We start from the raw sequence: 10,588 nt of genomic DNA, 5'->3' as shown, positions 1-10,588 counted from the left end.
ATTTATCTTATTGCTCCAATATCCCAGTGAAGATGAGTGCCCCATTCTACAAATGATAAAACCAAGGCATGGTAAGGTCAGGTTTCTCACAGGATTCTTTTTCACTTCTTTGTAGAAGCAAGTTGTATGATTGAAGGTAGGGAAGTCCAGACAGTTAGAAAAGGACCACTAGTCAATCAAAGTGACAAATGCAAGAGATGGTACAAAACTAGTGAATCCTACATTAGGATTTCAATTAGAGTCCCAGTAAGAACTACTCACTGTCCCTTCTGCTTGACCTTGAGGCTCTTGGAAGGACCAGTAAGTATTTTGATTCTCTTGATCCAGTAAAGCCTTTCAGGGTTCCTGGCCATAATCCCTAGAGCCCTTTTCTTGTACTGGCTGAAAACATTGAGCTATGGATTTTTATTCCAGAATAGGGAGCTCAAAGTCATATTTCAAGTTGCATGTGTGGATATGTGTCCTGTTTGTGGGGGAAATGTGAACTCAGATACCCAGGGCAGGTATCAGAGTGGCTTGGAACATTTTCTGTCCTACTTTTTCAGCATAGCTTCTCCTTCCCAAGTATGTGTGTACAGCATCAGGCCCTTGTTTTCCTAACTATCCTTCCAACCTTGTGTTTGTTGGCTTCTCCTTGGGAAGTACAATTTATTTGAATTCTGAAGAAAATCAAGAATAATTTCCTGGCTGTTGTGGGCTGCCAAATGATGTAGTTTTTGAGCATCTACTTCACGGCATATTTCTGGGACAGTCTGCAGAGAAAGGTCCCTTCTATATTGCCACATGAGGATAACTACCTACATTCTTTTTCCTCAACAAAAGAAGCTTCATGATGGCTGGGTAAAATCTCCTTCCAAATAACATAAAGGAAATTTTGATACTGTAAAATATCGGAATAAATATTCAATACTATACATAGCTTCACTGAATTGTATATAAGGCAATGATTCTGACTTTTATCATTGGTTCCTCTTTGTTTATGGCATCACTACACCTGACCAAAGAAGATGTGAACTCATCACACAAAACTCAGTCAATGGTGCAATGTATATATTTTTTTCAAGATAACATAAATCTTTTATTGTAAGTCCGTTTATTTATGTTACAATGAGAGTATCATAAAAAACAGAAGTATCTTATTAATTTAAAAACATATGGGGTGCTTCTTGAATTTGTGTGTAACTCTTGTGCAATGGCCATGCAACTCTTTTTCTGTATCATTCCAATTTAGTATATATGCTGCTGAAACAAGCACAACATGTGTATTCTTGTTTATGACATATATGGATTTTCTGTATAATCAGTTTTACTTCATCACTGAGGAGGAAAGCCCTATACATTTAAAAAGAGAGTACCATGTTTATACTAGGAAAGAGAAGAAAAGACACTGTAATTCATGGAATACTTAATGATATAAGTGCTATGTGATGTATTTCATACAGATTTTCTCTTTTAGCCTTTATTTAAAGACTATGAGAACATTTTAGTCTTCCCATTTTACAGATTAAAACTTAACCTAGAGAGGTTACATATTTTCTCAAATCCAAGTTGAGAGAATGAATTAATGAACTAGAAAATAAACCTAGCTCTATTTTTGGAAAAATTTTATGATTTTCATACTAAACCATGCTACTGCTCCCCTATATAATTTATTTATTCATTTATTCACAAATATTTATTTACTACCTACTTTATGGCAGACATTATGCTAAATTATAAGGATAGAGAAATAATCAATATATGTTTTTCAATGGTAGAAAAATGACAATTAAAATTAATTTTAAAATATTGTGACTATTCTTCGAAGGGAGGAAAGATCTCTTCTTATGTAGTAATATCCTAGATAAATGCAAGAAAATTTTGTTACACAGTGAAACTTTATTCGTGGTAGTGATTTGTGATGTCTCACAAATGCTTCTTGCTACACTATTGTATGATTTAAGAGTATTTGGTATGAATTGCTAGACAGCAAGATCTAGTTTATGTTTAGATATATTGATTTTTCCAGACTAGATATCATTTTTTCAAAATGGAACTTTTAGGAGAGCTGTATTTGAACTTGCTACACATGGGTATGAATTCCGGCTAAGCAGAGAAATCCATCTTAATGGAGGTAGGGTTGAGAATTGGAACTCTAGGCAGTGGCTCTCCACACCAGTGGTTCTCAAACTGAAACATGCATCAGAATCTCATATAGGGGTTGTTGAAACACAGATTTCTGGCCCTACTCCTGAAATTTCTGATTCAGTAAGTCTGAGATGGGGCAAAAAATTTTATATTTCTAAAAAGTTATATTTATATTTCTAATAAGTTCCTAGGTGATATTGATGCCATTAACCTGAAAAAATTTATATTTCTAATAAGTTCCTAGGTGACATTGATGCCATTAACCTGAGGACCACACTTGGAGAATCACTGCTCTATAGGAAATATTTTCATATCTTCTTATACAGAATAGGCAAAAATGGGAATAGTTGATATATTCCCTGGGCCAATTTGTTCTAACCACTACCAACTTCTGCCTTGGCCTCACTCATGAGATCTGGTGACCTTTCAGTGTATGCATGAGGAGGCAAAGAACTCACAAGATGAACATTAGTAATCTCCCTCTTTATAACAGTTTAATTTTATTTATTTTTATTTTTAAGTTTTTTGCAGATATGATTTAGAGTTTGTTCATTTATGCATTCATTAAAATTAAGGTAAACATCAGAGGACTTTGTTAAATTAGAAAATATAGACAGTTATATAACACAATTTTCCCTGTTTTCTCAGGGAAGTAAAAGCCAGTTGCACTAAAAACATTTTGAGGAAACAGATATGTATGGGGTGATTTGGTGCACATCTGTGGTACAAAGGAAATTTTATTAACTTCAAACAGAATAAGTGAACTCCAAAAGGAGTGACACCTCTCCACATTTCAGAGGAGCAAACTGTGTTTTCTTGTACCTGGCACTTAATCCAACCATCAAACCCAATGGGCATGAGTTTTGCTAACTTGAGTGAAGCGATAACTAAACATTTCAAACTCAGACTTGAATGTTTTGGTATAAAATATAAAGTGCATTCAGCTGAAACCCTAATCTACAGCATTTTGATTTTTCCCCCTTGATTTATGTTTAGTACTTTGTTAGAAGGTTCGCTTTTCATTTGATTCCACATGGATGCAATGTTTCCTGTCTCATAGCCAAAGTCAACCTTTTAAGGTCTATAGGAGTGTTGTAGGCATATAAATTTTAAAAAGTAGAGAGAACGCTAAAATTCAGGACCACCTGGATTGCCAGCAGCAGCTTTAGAACCACACAGGTCAGTCAGTGTCCAAGTGGTCAAAATAAAGACTACTCAGGGCAGAGCCTAGGAAACCTGACAGTCGCAAAGCTTGTGGAGTAGCTTTCCTCATAATGGAAGGCAAAATGAGACATCAGTGTAATCAGTGAAGGTTAAACAGACCTGGGATATATTAGTCATGGATCTTAAAGCAAAAAAAAAAAAAAAAAAAGGAGGGGTGCTTTACACTATTTAAAGAAGAGATTTCTGCAACTTTATTTCTAAAACTTGGCAGCCTTAGGAGGTAAAGAGGCTAGTTCATAGGGCCAGAAATTTTATGCAAACTTTTAAAAAAAGTTCTTACCTTGGCTAATTGAGATTGGAATGCTGAAACAGTGCTATGGAAGAAAGCCATGTACGAATAAGATGGAATCAAGTGGCTCTTCTGGGTTCATGTAATTATTTTCTTCTTGCGGTTATGAAGATGATTGATGATTGATAATGAAGTTAAATTATTAAAACCCACCTTGCCTTTTGATTATATTCTTTTTTTTTTTTTTTTTTTGAGATGGAGTCTCACTCTGTCACCCAGGCTGGAGGGCAGTGGCACAATCTCAGCTCACTGCAGCCTCTGCCTCCTGGGTTCAAATGATTCTCCTGCCTCTGCCTCCCGAGTAGCTGGGACTACAGGTGCATGCCACCACACCCAGATATTTATTTATTTATTTATTTATTTATTTATTTAGTAGAGACAGGGTTTCATCATGTTTGCCAGGTTGGTCTCGAACTCCTGACCTCAGGTGATTTGCCTGCCTCAGCATCCCAAAGTGCTGGGATTAAAGGCGTGAGTCACCACTCGCAGCCATTTTTTGATTATATTCTTATTAGATCTTTCCAACATTTCCAAAATTTCCAATGTGTGCTATGTGTAATGGTTTATAAACAAAGTCTGTTATTGTTGATATAGAATTGGAGGCAGCAGATGCATTTGATAAACAATTTTAACACTTTTGAGAAAAGAACTTTGCAACATAATAAAAATTACAGCACCCAAAGAAGAAAATTTGTGGATCCCATTAAAGCTATGTATAATCCACAAATAATTCTTTTGAATTATCCCCCTAAAGAGTCATTTAATTTAAAAGGAGAGAAAAATGCTTTTTATTAATTTTCATCACCACATCTTCCCTGCCCCCTTCAAGAATGCTGGAATCAAAATGGGAAAAAAAACTGGAATGTTTACTGCAATATGTCCAAGTATTTGAAGGGTCTTACCAAAAGTAATGAAACTGTCAACATGGTTTCTTGTAAGTTTATTATGCGTCTATGAACTGACAAATGTTGCACATTTGTTAGAAGTTTTCTAATATTCACCTTCAGAGTTCCTTTGCTGAAAATAATTCAGAAAGTCAGAGGTCCAGGAGCTAAACTGGAGTTTTTATTGATCATCAGGTGTCAAGTACTTAAAACTGATCTTGCTCCTTCAACTAGTCACATCCTTCAACTAGTCACACAGAATTAGGTTTAAACAATTTCCAGATCATTTGCCTTTATATTTCTCAGTTTCCTTGTAATTCTCAGCAATTTCTTGTAGGATTTCAAAACTTATGCTTAAGAATAAAAAATAGAATACAGGAAATTTTATTTTTTGAGCACTGACACTTTCATTTTATAGCAGTTACTGGGGGTGTTGATCTCTTCCCCAGAAATAGCAGGAGTGATTTAATGAAGATTGTGAATGTTTCTTAGTTTATGTCTCACCCTAGCCAAAATCAGAAAGTAAGTTATTGTTCTTCTATCCAGTCTTCATTTTATCCCCTCAGAAATATTCACACTATTTTATCACTAAGTATTTCTTTTTGTTTTCTAGGCTCATTACACAGGCTTGATCTCCCTGACCTAATACTCTAGCATGAACCAGGTCTTAGAGTACTCATTTGGCCAATTCTGTTGGCTTCATGTTGTCCTGTTCTCCCAATGTTGTGCCACTCCTGGCCTAGTGGTTTTTTCAAAACATGTAGGCATCTAGGGTGTCATTTTCTCTTCTGTTGATGTGCTACAGGCACATTTAGGAGGATGGGCCCCAGAATACTTAAAAAAAAATACTTTCAATAGAGAGATAACAAGGTATAAGTATGTTGTGGTTGTTCAAAACATACTTGTTGTATAAAATTTCCTATTTAATGCTGGAGATAATCCACCTTGCCTTTGCACCTAACTCAAGTGGGTATTTTAATGTCTTCAGGTAGGTTGGATAGTGCCATAATTCAGTGCCATGGAAAAGACTTTCAGGTAGGGTGAAGAATGCCCTACCGTCAGGCTGTCTACCAACTTTCCCAACATATTTTAACTGCAGCCTGCTGATAATTCCCTAAAGATTATGGGAATATAAAGACGCTATTTTGGATTAAGTTACTCTGTCCTTATTCTTAGAAAGTCATATTATACAATGTCAACAAAAACTAGAAGCAAGACAAAAGAGGACATATGGGATGCTATAGGAATGAATAGCAGAGTGATCTCATCTCTTTAAGGGGTCAAGGAAGGCTTCCCAGGGAAGAAACATCCATAGTGAAACCTGAAACATAAGTAGATATTAATAAATGGACTCAAAGGAATCCAATATTGCAGAATCATAAAGTCAAGGGGTCATGCATTTTAGATGAGACTGAAGAGACAAGCAGGGACCAAGGATCACAAGGTCTGATAAGCTTTGAAAAGGAGTCTATTTATCTTAAGGGAGAGGGAGAACTATTGAAAAACTTTCAACTGGCAATGACATGAATAGATTTGCATTTTAAAGGCTATAGTATCCTCATGCTGTGCTGTTAATAATAAACACCTTAATGCCAATTAATTCATAATCCTCTTTTACTAACCCATACATTAAATTATTACATAGCAACTACCGGGTAATGAGAAGAAAAGACAGGCAGAATGGTGGAGTCTGGGGTGACAAGGAGCATCACAAGATATGAGGTATAGGGAAAGAGGGAAGCATAGAATGATATACTTGGGTGAATGAAAGAAGGAAGGAAGGACAGAGAGACCTAGAGGAAGGTGAGCAGACAGGCAGTCAGACCAAACTAGGTGATTTTACATTCATGCACAAACTCTTTTAAGTCTCACAATCCATTTTGCAAAAGAGAAAACTGAAACTCAGAGCAGTTCATAGCTCAAGAGAGGTAAATTTTCTCAAGATCACATAGCAAATGGCAGAGCTGGAATTTTAGTTTAGATTCTTCTACTGTATATTCAATGCCTTTTCTGATCAGGAATCTTGTCTTCAAAGTTGGGAACATAACAAGAGTGAGTGGAGGTATAGTCTATATTCCAACATATAGCTAGAAGATAGAAATTACCTGTTGTCATAATTTTGCCAGTGATTACCCCTCATTGTGCGACAGATATTCAAAATCAAATGCTTGCAACCCAGTGGAAGAACTGTATGATGTTCTCTACCGGGTGAATCCTTGTGTGATTTTCAAGGTAGAAAATTGATTAACATTTCAATGTTCTCCCCTTCCAGGGATCTTTGTAATACCATGTAGACTGTCAGCTGCTGAACCACATCCAAATTTCGTTTTTGTATTCAGCAAGGCTATGTCATTTCTTGTTTAGTCCGTTGTTATTTGATTATTAATTTTATAAATATTTATTAAGCCTAATGTAATCCAGGTACTGTTCTATGTGCTGGAAAACATCAGTGAAAAAAACAGAACATCTTCTTTGTTCTCATTTATTTAGTGTACTTATATATTTTAGTCTTTAATTACTCTGTGTCAAACAATAACACATTTAAAATTGACTTAAACTTTCCATTTTTAAATTTCAAAGGCCTCCATTTTTTTCCCTGCCCCCACATCTAGTTCCAGAATATTGAGATTGGCAAAAATGTACATGCTATCCATCAATACACTTGACATTTTGAAGATTTTGATTCTTCCTTCCTAGATTTCATTGTTAAAAAGGAAAGAGAAGTGAAGTTCTTTTAATGATTAAACATGCTATGACTCTCATCAAGTATTTACCTTCTGATTCAATCCTTGCTCTTCCTTGTGTCATGATGTTCCTATATTCTAATTCTCCTTAGGCAATATTGAAGATATTTTGCTGTCCTATTATGTCTTTATTATTATTATTGTTATTACTATTATTTATTGAGACAGAGTCTCACTCTGTCACCAGGCTGGAGTGCAGTGGCGTGATCTTGGCTCACTGCAACCTCCACCTCCTACGTTCAAGCAATTCTCCTGCCTCAGCCACCCCAGTAGCTGGGACTATAGGCATGTGCAACCACGCCCAGCTAATACTTGTATTTTTAGTAGAGATGAGGTTTCACCATGTTGGCCAGGATGATCACCATCTCTTGACCACGTGATCCGCCCGCCTCGGCCTCCCAAAGTGCTGGGATTACAGGCGTGAGCCACAGTGCCGGGCCTTATGTCTTTTTAATATGTGGTGTCTGCATTTGTAGCATGAATGATAAGGAGCACAAACCAAATCTTGGAATTTGATAAAATATCTTCTTTCTAAACTATATGAGTTCATTTTCAGAGAGCTAATATAACAATCCCAAATACCTGTCATTTAAACAAGTTAATTATTCTCTAAGGATACATATTATAGCCAATATATTTTATGGATAACCAGAGATGGGTTCTAAATTGTGATGATTTCAACCATATTCTATCTTACCTAAATTTCCAAACTGTGACATTTACCTCATTGTTGTCCGTCATCATCTATTTCTATAGATGTCCTATAGATATCTATTCCTATCTAGTCCATCATCTTATTCCTATATTACTTCCAGAAAGGAGCATTCAGACATTGAGTTTATGTTGAATTGACATATTTATCTATAGTTCCTGACTCCAACTACCAAAAAAAAATCTTGTAGATTAGAATATAGTTTTTTTGCAGAACTAAAAGGCATTAATCCAAAATAACTCCTGACCTTGTATTCATTGGTTGGTAAGGTTTGGAATACAATTACTTCTCCAAGAGCTAGTAAACAAAGGAGGGATCATAAGGCTAGTTATCGACTAGATTGATGGCTGTAGGAAAAATTCCAGATTGGTTGCTTTCATTGCCCCACTGGTTGTCAATTGCCACATTGGTTGATATCACAAATGTGCAGAGTAGCAAGAAGATAAGATGCCCAGAAAATAGAGAAGAAGAATACTTCCTTGACCTTTACTTTTGCTGAAAAATTGTGCTAATATCTTTTTGGATGGAGTATTGGGGCTATATTTCTGATTACAGATGAAGAGAGGAAGCATGATTAAAGGCATGTAAAATGGAGCATGTGTGGAGAGCATTCGTGACAGCCCTTATAGGCTTGAGCTCTGTGGTGACCAGAGCTACACATGATAATCTTTAGTGGATCTGCATCACGATTTTATACAAAGGTAAGGAAGTGGTTTTTTCTTTTGATTTCATTTCCAAATTGAACATTATCAACATTGTTATTTTTTTTTTTTTTTGCTTGTAGGAATACATTGGCCAGGTATCTCTGAGAACATCATGTCCTGGTGCCCAGGTCTTTTTCCTGACATTATGGAGTTCAATACACTTTATGTACAGTTGGGATTTTCATTCCCAACTTTTAAGCATATTGTTATGGAAGTTTAACTGCTAGTTTTCACTGATTTATGTAATTTCCTAAAATCCGTTTGCAGTTATTCCCTGCTACATACTGAGCAAAAAGAAGAAGGAGGAATAGATAAATCCAGCGTCTCTCTTGAAAACCACAGTTTATGCAATTTTTTTTTTTTTTTTGAGATGGAGTCTCACACTGTCGCCCAGGCTGGAGTGCAGTGGCGCGATCTCAGCTCACTGCAAGCTCCTCCTCCAGGGTTCACGCCATTCTCCTGCCTCAGCCTCCCACGTAGGTGGACTACAGGCGCCCCCACCACGCCCGGCTAATTTTTTGTATTTTTAGTAGAGACGGGGTTTCACCGTATTAGCCAGGATGGTCTTGATCTCCTGACCTCGTGATCCGCCCACCTCAGCCTCCCAAAGTGCTGGGATTACAGGCGTGACGCACCGCACCCAGCAAATTTGCCTACTCTTAATCTGAAATATAAAATCATCTTCCAAGGGATAGGGATTCTACTTACTTATACTGAAACGTCGTCATGGTCTCTTTTTGTTATTACTATTGTTGTTTTATTTTGTCTTATGTAATCAAGAACAAGGGAAGTAATCATCCTTAGCTGGTTGCCTCAAAAAAATTTCAAGAAGGCCGGGCGCGGTGGCTCACGCTTGTAATCCCAGCACTTTGGGAGGCCGAGGTGGGCGGATTACGAGGTCAGGAGATCGAGACCACGGTGAAACCCCGACTCTACTAAAAATACAAAAAAGCCGGGCGTGGTGGCGGGCGCCTGTAGTCCCAGCTACTCGGAGAGGCTGAGGCAGGAGAATGGCGTGAACCCGGGAGGCGGAGCTTGCAGTGAGCCGAGATTGCGCCACTGCACTCCAGCCTGGGCGACAGAGCAAGACTCCGTCTCAAAAAAAAAAAAAAAATTTTCAAGAAAGTAGTGTTTTCTTAGCCGGGTGCAGTGGCTCACACCTGTAATCCCAGCACTTTGGGAGGCTGAGGCGGGTGGATCACTTGAGGTCAGGAGTTAAAGACCAGACCGGCCAGCATGAAGAAACCCCATCTCTGCTAAAATAAAAAAAAAGAAAAATTAGCCAGGGATGGTGGCCGCACCTGTAGTCCTAGCTACTCAGCAGGCTGAGGCTGGAGAATCACTTGAACCTGGGAGGCGGAGATTGCAGTGAGCTGAGATCATGCCGTTGCACTCCAGATGGGTGACAGAGCAAGACTCCGTCTCAAAAATAACTAAATAAATGAAAAATAAATACATAAATAAATAGAAAAATTGTGTTTTCTTTAAGAGGGGTGAGGCAAACTGGGGTGGGCACACAGAACAGTGACCAGGATAGGCAGGAAACATGGTGTCTTCCCTCTGGAGAACAGTTGAGGAAACAGGGTTGATTAGTCTAGAGAAGTGACTTGCTGCAAACTTTCATTTATTTAAATGATTCCTATGCAGCAGAAGCCTAAGACTTAATCTTGGGCCGCTTCAGAGGATAGGATTAGGACAAAAAAGTGACAATTATAGAAAATTTAATTTGAACACATTTAAAAAATCGGTTTATTTCTATTGGTTTGAAATGTGAAAAATGGAAAAGGCTGTCTTGAGAGTACTGCCCTAAATGAGTAGATAGTAGTAGTAGTAGTTCCCACGCGGAAGCTGGGAAGCTGGCTGACAACTTCGCTGGAATGTGCTGAGGAAATTCATACATCAAC

The 10,588-nt window shown here is 37.5% G+C and overlaps 1 non-coding gene across 1 annotated transcript; it reads right to left on the bottom strand.

The window, feature by feature from the left end:
• Positions 1-1,148: 1,148 nt before the first annotated feature.
• Positions 1,149-1,255, bottom strand: LOC129465134 (U6 spliceosomal RNA). The gene has a single exon (XR_008651902.1). It is a non-coding gene; the product is annotated as a U6 spliceosomal RNA (small nuclear RNA).
• Positions 1,256-10,588: the final 9,333 nt, after the last annotated feature.

This window comes from Symphalangus syndactylus, chromosome 16 (assembly GCF_028878055.3).
Source record: "Symphalangus syndactylus isolate Jambi chromosome 16, NHGRI_mSymSyn1-v2.1_pri, whole genome shotgun sequence".
Lineage (NCBI taxonomy): Eukaryota > Metazoa > Chordata > Mammalia > Primates > Hylobatidae > Symphalangus > Symphalangus syndactylus.
The sequence above is the reverse complement of the archived record's forward strand: the minus strand, read 5'-3'. Positions and strand labels throughout refer to the sequence as shown.